Genomic DNA, 11602 nt, shown 5'->3' with positions numbered 1-11602 from the left:
AATTAAGATATCGTATTATTGCGACATATAAAGATCATAATATTATTTCAATGCAAATGCATGTGGTGTTGTTTTGTTTGTTAAGCTTGATTTTTTTATATATACTTCAGAGCGTGCTGTTTAAATATGTGATTTTTTTACGCTTTACAAATATATATTTTTCTAAAATATGTATTTAGAAGACCGAACAACTATTTATTCAGACAATACTACTCTTGGTAGATGACATGCAAGAGTAAGACAGATGAGAGTAACTTTTAAGAAGAAACCATTGTTTAAATGGTAAATACAGCACAAAAAGGTTAATCGAAAAATAGATATTTTTGATATATTGATACAGCTAAGAATTTGACAAACCTTCTGTTGAAATTATAATTTTGATTATAGTTACTCTTTATAATAGATAAATCAACATTGTGATATAGTAACCAAAGTTCAGCTACTGTATCTCCTCCGTCCATTTACGTCAACCAGACCAATATTCTACATGTGAGTAAAAATGTGTGTCAAACGAAAGTATAACATGTGCATATTTGATACATGTAGATTCATATGACTCGCAATTACATATAAATCTTCAATGAAACACATGTCTGGATCTATGAAATGACTCCGTGTATGCATGCTTTATTATGTACATGATACAAATACAATATATACGTATTTTTTTTTATTAAACATGTAATTATTTATCAATATTAACATTCACCATTATCAGAAAATGCTCCTATGATTCAGTAATCCGAGGTATAACATGACGATTTGATGAGGTGCTTGATTAAGATATATTTGAACAGGAATATCAAATTTAAAATGCAGATACTTAAAAATCGTAATGTTTTACTCAATAATTCATACGAAAGAAATTAATGTGCAGAGCCCACGTATCAATGTTTATAAACTATCTTTGAATAAGTTGGCTAAACTTTTATTATAAGGGACTTTCCGGTTTTTTTTAATTTCCTTTGAGTTCAGTATTTTGTTATTTTACTTTTTATTTTTTGTATGACGGTATAGTAAAGATGATTTATTAAGCTTATATCCTTTAATGTATTATGAGTTTAGAAATATTATATTCTAGGTGATATATGTTACTTTATTTTTTTTATATTTCATGAATAAAGTTTAAGAAAATAAGTATGTGCTGATTTTTGTCGAACAAAGTGCAACTCCCACTCGTAAAAGCATTAAAAAACACCAAAGGTTATCTTGTGTATTTTGTTCTGACATTTAACTCAATTTGTTTTAATATTTTGTGATTTTACCTAGTTCTTTGGGGCAAACTATGCAAAATTGTTTAAAATGTGCATAATAAAAAACGAAATGATATGCAGGCAATATTCAAATTGTTTCTTTTCAAATCTTACAGCAATGTTACAACGGAAAATTCTGACCACCTAAGTTAGAATGTATAACTGTTTTTGTAATATTTTTATATGAATTGGCTTTTGTTTTACTTTTTAAATAGAAACATGGAAAAATGGTGTTACTATGTATGCTTATTGTAATAACGTTTTATGCATTTTCTCAAATATTTTTGCAGTACATATGTGAGCCATATATCTGATCAAATTAAAATATTTGTATTTAGTTTTGTTTATTAAATTTTTTTGCTATAGGTACTTTTTCTGTAGGTTGTAATATTCTAACATTTGCCTTGTTACATATAACGTTATAAAACAACATCATTATTCTAATCTAAGACATTACTGTACGTATAATCGCGTTGCCAGTGAATATCATTATCATGTTTTATTATATTTTTTCTTACTCTCCATACCGCAACAACCTGGTATCTACTAAACTTTTATCATCTTTATCATACCTTTACCCCGTTAGCCGTCGAATTGCATAAGGTCGATTTCTATCCGACGCGGCTCAACTCATGCGATTCCCATATAGATATAGGTAACTTACCGGAAAGATTCCCGTATAGATATATGTAACTTACCGGAAAGACTTGACAAGCAAAATAACCAAAAGATATACAATAGTCATAGCCAAACCATTCATTTGCCAATTTGGCTGAGGGAGGTTAAACCAGTTTTTCCAAAACTTTCCTAATCAACGAAAGTTCAGAAATATGATTTTTGAACAGTTGTATGTAAATATATATTCAGTTCCCTTTCAGTGGGTGAACATGTTTAGAATATATGTTTTAGACAATGAAACTCTGAATAAACTCATCAAAGATACCAGGACTAAACTTTGTATATACGCCAGACGCGCGTTCCGTCTACATAAGACTCATCAGTGACGCTCGAATCCAAAAAAGTTAAAAGGCCAAATAAAGAACGAAGTTGAAGAGCATTGATGACTAAAATTCCTAAAAGTTTTGCAAAAAACAGTTAAGGTAATCTATGCCTGAGGTAGTAGAGCCTTAGTATTTCAAAAATGCGAAGACATAGTCGTCATTCGTTCTTGACCAATAGTCAGATGCTGTTACATTGCAATAGTTGATCTCATTTCCGCCTTTACTGTAAATATCTTTAGCAGAACAACAATGCTATGAATAATGTAACGGAATAAACAAAGAATTACGAGTTCGTTTCGTATAAACGATAGAAAACGAAAACACCATTTTATAAATTGTATGCATCCGAAGCGCTTGTCTGCATAGACTCACTTTACTACTGTTAATTCAGAAATTATTGCATGCATTTATTATTGCGATTTTGTCATTTTAGACTCAAATACGATTTGATTTTTTTACGATTTTGAGAAAAATCCTGTTTAATTTAGATAAAATATTTCAAAATGCGAGTTAAAATCATTGCATTTACAACTCTTTCGCATTTTTTGCAATAATAAAAACCTCGCAATAATATCTGAATTTACAGTATTCGTGAAACATTGAACATTTGAAAGGTAAGATGTATAAGAATCAAAACTGTCGAAGAGCTACACAAACAAAACGAACGTACAATAATAGTCAAATGCATTTAAGGTCAACTTGCCTGATGGGTATTCTAAACCAGTTTTTCATATCAAAGTTTGATACGATATGAGTATAACTTAAAAAAAAACAGTTGCTACATGACTTTGTTGTTACTGCAATTCATAAAAGTCAAAAACGTCAGACGTGTGAGGTAGTCAATTTTTAAATAACATACGTATAATGAATATGGCTGAGTGAAAACAAGCATTTCGGTTGATTTTGAGCCTCGTGAACAGTACAGGAAAAGATTGCAAGGGTATTTCAAATAAAACAAATCATTCGTATTGGCAGACAACAGCTTGGAAGTGTTTGTTTGACAAAAAAAATATTATGCTGAACAGTATTTAAAATAAGGCAAGAGGAAATTCTTATTTTAATTCTTTAACTTCTGAATTATAAAATTATCTAGACTATCTAGATGATCTATGTTGCTACAATTGAAGAACTTTTTTGTAGTTATATAGGATTCATATAGATACGCCATGTGCTGCCACGATTATTATACATTTTATGAAATAAAAATGAACAGAAAGAAACAGTTTGAGTCTAGATAAACAGAACAAGTCAGTTTATTGTGTAACATTTGCCATGTTAGTTGCACTTCGGTGTTCCTTTGTTTTCCTCTAATAGTTGATCTGTTCCCTTCGGTTTTTGTATAACATCCTGTTTTGTTTTTCTCTCTCTCGATTTATGACGTTTGAACATCAATATACTACTGTTGCCTTTATTTAAAAGATATGTTCTAGCGTTTAGGTAATTTATTTCAGAATGATCCGCGAATTATAAAGGCAATATTGTTTCCTTTCACAATAGTTTATCTGCATAGTGTATCGTCATAATCTTCAAAAGTTCAATACAGTTTGAAAAATTAAGCAGATCAATTTCATTAATTTGACAATCCCCCAAAAAAGGAAGTACATAATCAAATCAATATACTTGTATCCAGACGATTGGTTTAATTAAAGAATGTCGTACCGAGTAGGAATCGATACTGATAAGAAAATCAATAAGGAATTAAAAATTGTATGTAATTTGGTGTATAGAATACATATACATATCTAAAATCTGGGTAACTATTACCATTACTATTTTAAATAAATATTGATATATTCTTAAGTCATCTCGAAATTTTATATATACTAGAACACACCCGCGGAATCGCGGGCTTATACAGCTTTTGAACTGTTGTAGGATGATTCTTTGTAAAAGATATTATGTATGGAGAATATAAAAAGATATCAAAAGCCTTCTTCCTAAAGTCCGATATTTGTTTCCTTTCTGTTAAATTCAATTATTTTCGTGTTTCTGGCCTCAGACCGCAATTATTCTTTTCCTTTGCTACAATGCTTCTTTTGGTAAAAGTCAAATCAAATAAAAAATTTGCATTGTTTAAAACATAAAATAAATGTAACTGCTTATATGTAGACCATTTTTAATCTAATAAAATATGCTTCTAGAACAATCCATCGGTACTTTTTCTTTTGAGAGCCTTATTAACATGCTAATGGTATGATATGAATCTTGTATAAATGACTAAGACCAACTGAGCCTAATTTGAGGGGTGGTCGGAGGGGTCCAGGCTATAAACAATGAAATCCCGAAATGAAGAATTGAAAGAAATTCATATCCCGAAATCGAAAAAATATATATTCCCGGATCTCGTAAGGATCATTCACAAATCCCGACGTATCGATAAGGTCATGCCTCCCTCTAATCTCTATCTTACTTTCATTTTTGCCAAATCACTTTTTTCCTTTTCAACAATAAATTTGTATGCCTCTTTCATGGGCATTATGTTTCGAGTCTGTGCATCCGTGCGTCCGTCCGCTCGTCTCTCCCGCTTCACGTTAAAGTTTTTGGTCGAGGTCGAATACAGAGTCTCTATATATTAAAGTATTACAATCGTAGTTTACATGTTGATAAACGCGAAAAATAATTGTCCTCTCTAGGAGGTTTAATAGGTGTAATTCTTTCGATCTAACCACCATGATATAGAGAATGCTCTGAATCGCTTATTTGTTTTTCATTTTTATTATCTATCATACGATTGGTTCAGTGGCGGATCCAGGAATTTTCATAAGAGGGGGCCCACTGACTGACCTAAGAGGGGGCCCGCTCCTGTCATGCTTCAGTGATTCCCTATATAAGCAACCAATTTTTTCCCAAAAAAGGGGGGCCGCCCCCCTAAATCCGCCTCTGGGTTGTACTTGTGTCACATGTTTTACTTATTTTATATGCAACTGGTATGACCCCTTAAATGGTAAACATTTCAAAGAAAACAGTAGACAGAATACAGAGAGTCTCTATATATTAAAGTAGTATAATCGTAGTTTACATGTAGATAAACGCGAAAAACAATTGTCCTGTATAAGGAGGTATAGTAGTTGTGGTTCTTGCGATCTAAACACCATGATATGGAGAACGCCCTAATTGGCTTATTTATTTTTCATTTTTGTAATCTATCATACGATAGGTTGTTTTTGTGCATGTTTCAAACCGGAAGTCTTATCCATGACTAGAATTTAGTCTGATGACGGAATCATATCCGGACTCCTTTTTTGTCGTTTTTCTCCCAAAATAACTCAATCTGAATAGTCATAAGAATGGATGACAAATGCGACTATGCATGTTACCTATAGGACACAGAGGCATGATGATTGATTTATTGTGGTAGGAAGAGAAGCGACACCATAAATGAGGTCTTCTCGTTTAATAGTATAGATTAAACAATTTCAGAAATTGATATTAAAAATATTTCTATGAATGATCTATCGTATCAGGATGTCAAAGGAAGTGCAGTATATATCTATTTCCAAAAATATATCATTCCATTTAAAACAAGATTAAATACAGTCTTATCCTCCACGGTTTTATTCCATATCACCTTTTCTTTTGTTTCCCCTCCAATATTTGTTTTTTTTTCTTTTTTTTCATCACTTTGTTTCATCTGAGATTCAAATGTCAGGCAAGTTATTGTATATATTGCTGGCACTGTAAACGCGTTTGACCACATTTAGCCAAATAACATTAAAATAGAGTACACATTTGTAGGATTTAACTTAGTGATTTTCTTTGATAACAAAAACGTTCATCATGTTTATATCAATTCCCAACCTTTCAGCATTGTTAAAATGTAATATCTTACGATAAACATGATGAATGATTATCATAAAAGTACACCTCGAACCAATACATAGAATGTCTACTGATAATCGACATTTTTTAATTAAAACTTATAGATACCTGCCGTTAGATCTAATTTCCAAATGTTTGTTTGTTAACACTTTTAAACCCGCTGCATTTGCACGTATCTATTAGGGGTTTCCTGTTGTTCAGTGGTTGCAATTTCTTAAGGTTGTTTATAGGTGTTTCTCATTTTTCGTTTTAGCTACCCGGGGCCCTAAGAGCCCCATGTGAGCTAATGCCATCGCATGGCATCCGTCGTCGTCTGTTGTCTTTTTTTTTTTTAAATAAAGCATTAGCACGATCTTTTGGACTTTTATTCTACATTTTCTACGTGAGTTTATCTCCGTATTGGATTTGAACTGTCGACTTCCCCAAAACAATTTGCAATTTATGAGTATTATGTAAATAAAACATGCGTCTTGAGAACTAAAACAAATGCCTTGATACTTTCACAGTTTGTATTTATACCACATCTTCTTATTTCTATTATAATCAGGTTATTCGTTTATGTGTTCTATCGATTGTTGTAACAATATCAAATGATACGACGGGTGTCACATGTGGATCTGAATCTGTCAGTCTTTACTGAGAAACAGTGACTGCCTCGGGTTTCGGTGAGGTCCATGTTGCTCAGTGTTTTCTATTTTTCATTCGATTGGTTTTCGCATTGTCATCATGTCATTGTCATTTCGTTTTTGACTTAAGAATGTGTTTTTTGTCACTCACGTTTCAGTCTTTAGTTTCTTTTGCTGTGTTTTGTATATGAATGTTTGTACTGTTATTTCTTTTTTGTTTTTGCCATGGCATTGACAGTTTGTCGTCGAGTCATCAGATTGATATATCTTTAATTTGGATTATTCGGCCACTCGTGTGATGCAATATATTCAGTTAAGTTGTAAAACGTTGTGTTAATTTTGGTTGGTAAATATGATTTCAAAGTCTCAAAGATCTTAAAAGTTGCTGCTGTTTTCGTAAAGAGTAATAAAGTTATAAAGTAGTTTTTTTATTTAACTTTACATGTAGTAATTTTTCTCAAAATTACAAATTTGAAATTTTCAAATATCTTATCCTCAAATAACACAATAATAAAATTGAGAAAGGAAATAGGAATATGTCAAAGAGACAACAACCCGACCATAGAGCAGACAACAGCCGAAGGCCACCAATGGGTCTTCAACGCACTCTGAGTCGTCCTTTATGGTTTTGCTACAAAATCCATTCTAATAACAAATTTAAATGATGGTAGAATATCGTTATGGTTAACGCTGTTGCTCATACATAGGCAGGGAATTGCCATTGTATGCAAGATATGCAAATGTTGATGTTTATGACGCCACAAATGATATGAATATACAATATCTGCACTAAAACATGTTAAATGTATAAATTATATAACATGTTCAATTATTAATAAAACAAAAATGATTTTTAAATGCTCAATTAAAATCACTTTTTTAATGTATAGGGGGAGAATAAAGGGGCTTAACCAAAGTGTTGTTGTCAGCACTTCTGCCTGTGTTAATGTGGATCATCATATAAATTCACTGTAAATTCACGTTGAAATGTTCCAAAAACTTTCTACCCCAGGAATAGATCACCATAGCTATATTTTGCCAAAAAAATGTAATTTTATTTTGTCAATGTACTCAAACTTCGTATTTTATTTTCCAATTTGCTCAATTGATTCGTGCGTAACTGACGAGTCTCAAGTAGACTGGCGTTCAAAATTATAAACATATTTTTTTTCGCTCCTCGTTTGGTTTGTTTTGTGCATTTCTTGTAAAGAAATGATCCAATTTCCTGCATCCTTTTTGAAAACTATTTAATCCATTCCCTGGATGATAGACGCTTCAGATACTGGAATTGAATTGGTATCCTTCAACAAGATTAAAGATAAATCCAAGGTCATGCCATATTGTCAATAGGGAAAACAAATAGAAAGCTTTTTAAGATAACTTATGATTTTATATATAGTTTAAAATTGGTAACTTCAGGTGAGAATATAATTGTAGTTTTACTTTATGACGTTAGTTCAAAAATTTAAACAAAAATTAATGAACTAACAATACTAGTATAATTTTGCCAAATGTAAGTAAAGTTCCTGATTCTGTTTATTTTTGTTTTCGATTGACTCCAAACACGTTTATATCTTTTGTGTTTTCATACCGTCATTTTGGACATAAAAGGAAAAATAATTTGCTTTTTGCATTAGGAATTATGTTATTCATATTGCATGTAGATACAGAGGAAACCCATGTTAACGTAAGACTATATCTAATTTGTGCGAAAGCTTGCATATTCAACAGGCCGTATTTACTAAAGAAAAATATGGAATGATTTTTAGTTACTTATAACATAACATAACAGTAATGGAATATATAGGTGGGAACATTCACTGAACTGTTTCTTTATTTCCATCAGAATCCTGCATTGTCATAAACATTTTCTATTGGTCCTGAAATAATCAAAGAAATCAAAAATAAGTTAACTCGTGCAATGCTATTTTAATTTTAGTATCAGATTTAGCTTTTAGAATTGCCACAAAATAAAATTATTAATTTGAAATCGTGGAAAAAATCTGTTGAATACGTTTAACAATATTTTTATATAATTAGGATTGAAAACGGCAAAGGAATATAACTAGATCTATCGTTTTTACAATTGAAATTGAAAATCAAAAAGCTAACGTAGACTACGACTTTTAATGCAATGTTACTGAATAATTATGAACATTTGTCAGATTTGTTTTAACTATCATCAATGGTAATTACTGTATTCATTTGTCTATGTATCTTTATAACAGTAATGGTTTGTGTATATATTCTTTCAGTATCGCAATAATAATAATAAATCCTTTAAAATTTCAATTTAAGAAAACAAACAAAATATTTATGATATGTGTTTTTTTTAATATAAAGATCGTTACACTTATTCTAAACGTTAGAAATATAAGCGGGTTAGATGGCATTCTCCTTGCTTTTTGACACAACTGTTGCATACATACATCCATCTGTCCTAAAAAATTCCATTTTGATGAAAGACATGTATTTGCTTTCCAATTATAAGCCGGAATATCTGTTAGGGATCTCAAATTAAAGATACTAGGATAAATTCGTCTCTCAATTACTATTTTATAAGACACTTGCCTTGATTGGTATATGGTTCAATATTTTTCTTAGGATTATTTGATGCATTTTGTGTATTTGTCGCTACTTGTGGTCTACAACAAATAAAATAACGTTCGTTTGTGATTAAAATTATTAAACTCTATTAAATATATATTTTGTTATATTGCTTCTTTCCGAAAATTATTCGATCAACGTATTGAAATTATTCCCAACCTATTATACAAGGGACGATTCAGAACTGTTATGCTTCTATTTACAGTTAATGGCTAATAAATACCTTTTGCTTATCTGGTGGTGTGTTTTTTCGTGCGACTCCTTGCCTGGTCATTGACGTTTTCCCGATATAATATTTAAATTCTAAATTATTTCAACACATTTCCATTTACCTTTCATAATTTTCTATTCATGTTATTATTTTCTTTGAATTGTATCAAATGACTTATGCATATATACTGTCAAAATGTAAAGGAATTGTAGAAAAGTGATACAGGAAATAAGTTAAAAAAGGCTGTTATGTTTTAACTTTGTTCATGCATTAAAAGTGTCCCTAACTAATAGACAGAAAGAAATGAATTATATGTGAAATGGATTTGGATGGAAAAAGCTTACACATACATATACTTGTTTTAATGCGACTGGAAGAGAGTATGACAATTGATGCTTGTGTAGCAAGTTGATACAATTCATGTGAATAAATTAATACTATTATGTCATTTTTATAACTAATTTGATGTATATATACATATATGTATGCCGACAAAATGAAACCAAGCCCAACATTAAAATAAATGTATTGGTTTTTCAGAATAAAAAAACAAATGTTGTGTTTATGACATTTGCATGTACAATGTAAGTAATAAACAAACATACTTACTTGCTAAGTTGTGTCTGTTCTAAAATGATAAAGAAGGCATCTCATCTATTTCAACTATATAGAGTAACAACATCTTTACATTACTTTTTTTGTTTAATTCACAATGAAACAGAACAACAGGCAAAATTGATTTTGTTTTAACAACATTATTTTAGTAACGTTTTCAAAACAATTCAAATTATAATGACACAACAAAAAAAGACATGTAAATTGTAATAAATGAAACGTAGCAAGTATTATATTTCAACATATTCTATTTCATATACTTTGACAGTCGTTCTTGTAATAATTTCATAAGTACCTTTCTGGTTTTGTAGTGCAGTATACATGCTAGATTTATCTTGGTTACCTAATGCTTCGTAGAGGCCCAACGAGCTAGATATGAAAAAGAGGGAAAAGAAAAAAATGTATGAAAAAACTACTAATAAACTTCATATTAGTAACATATAGATTTATGTTATGGTGCTGGATGAGAGGAGTGACGTGTTAGCTTTAGTTTTTACACACACACAGGCTAAGTTTTGGCTACGCTTCACATGAGAGGTTGACGTCGAAGTGTTTTACCAACGTTTACGCATGACAAATAAGCGTCTGTGTCTTGCCAACAACTAGGTTTTTTAGTCTTATTTAGCTAGTTTCATTCAACATGAATCTAAATGATTCAATGAGATAAAGAATTATTACGCAAACAAAAAATTGATTCAATTATTTTAATGGCCGAATCAATCTACCTCAAAATATATTGTTATGCACTGCAGGAAAACAAGTTCTTCAGGTAAACTATAAAATATTATTGGATTACACTTGCAAAATTTCTTCTCATGTTGGTTGTCTGACATGATTTGAGTTGTTCTATATACATTATCAGTTTGATTTGATTATGATCATCAATTGTATTTGTCTATTTTTCTTATATCATATACAAATACAGGACTTTTTATCTTTTCTATGTTTATCTGTGAAACTACACTGAACTCTCTTTCTATCAGCGTCGTTCATGTTTGTTATTCACATACTAATCACACAGTAATAAGTTAGGTGCCTAGTTCATGCAATCCATGTTGATATTGGAGGCTAAGAAGTCTAAGTTGCACATATGCGGTGATCGTTGTTCTTAAGAATTAAATTTAATTGAATGCTTATTCTTGTAAGTTGACTGTCAACGCTTTCACAACCCTCAAATTACAAAAGAAGCAATCAAACTTTTTATAACGCTTTTTCGCTATGATCACGAAAAGTTGAAAAAACTTTTTTTTTTTATTTATCTGTGCACTATATTGTGGAAACGCGTCATCATGAATGGTAAAGTTTATTTTGATATGAATGTTAATTTCAGAATGACTCGAGATTGATGTTATCCGATAAAAAAAAACCTATTGTAATGAAACAAACAACTTATGTAATTATTTAGGTATTAATCGATAAACGGTAGTTCGATTGCATGTATCCTTGTTGGTTAAGTTGTATAGGACACAA

The 11602-nt window shown here is 30.7% G+C and overlaps 1 long non-coding RNA gene across 1 annotated transcript; it reads right to left on the bottom strand.

Moving 5' to 3' along the window:
- Positions 1-9269: 9269 nt before the first annotated feature.
- LOC134698908 (uncharacterized) lies at positions 9270-10501 on the bottom strand. Its single transcript, XR_010103501.1, has 3 exons — positions 10428-10501; positions 10127-10145; positions 9270-9344 (listed from the first exon to the last, which is right to left on the bottom strand). It is a non-coding gene; the product is annotated as an uncharacterized LOC134698908 (long non-coding RNA).
- Between the last annotated feature and the right edge of the window lie 1101 nt (positions 10502-11602).

This window comes from Mytilus trossulus, unplaced genomic scaffold, assembly GCF_036588685.1.
Source record: "Mytilus trossulus isolate FHL-02 unplaced genomic scaffold, PNRI_Mtr1.1.1.hap1 h1tg000024l__unscaffolded, whole genome shotgun sequence".
NCBI lineage: Eukaryota > Metazoa > Mollusca > Bivalvia > Mytilida > Mytilidae > Mytilus > Mytilus trossulus.
Note: the sequence above shows the minus strand (reverse complement) of the source record. Positions and strands in the feature narration are given on the sequence as shown.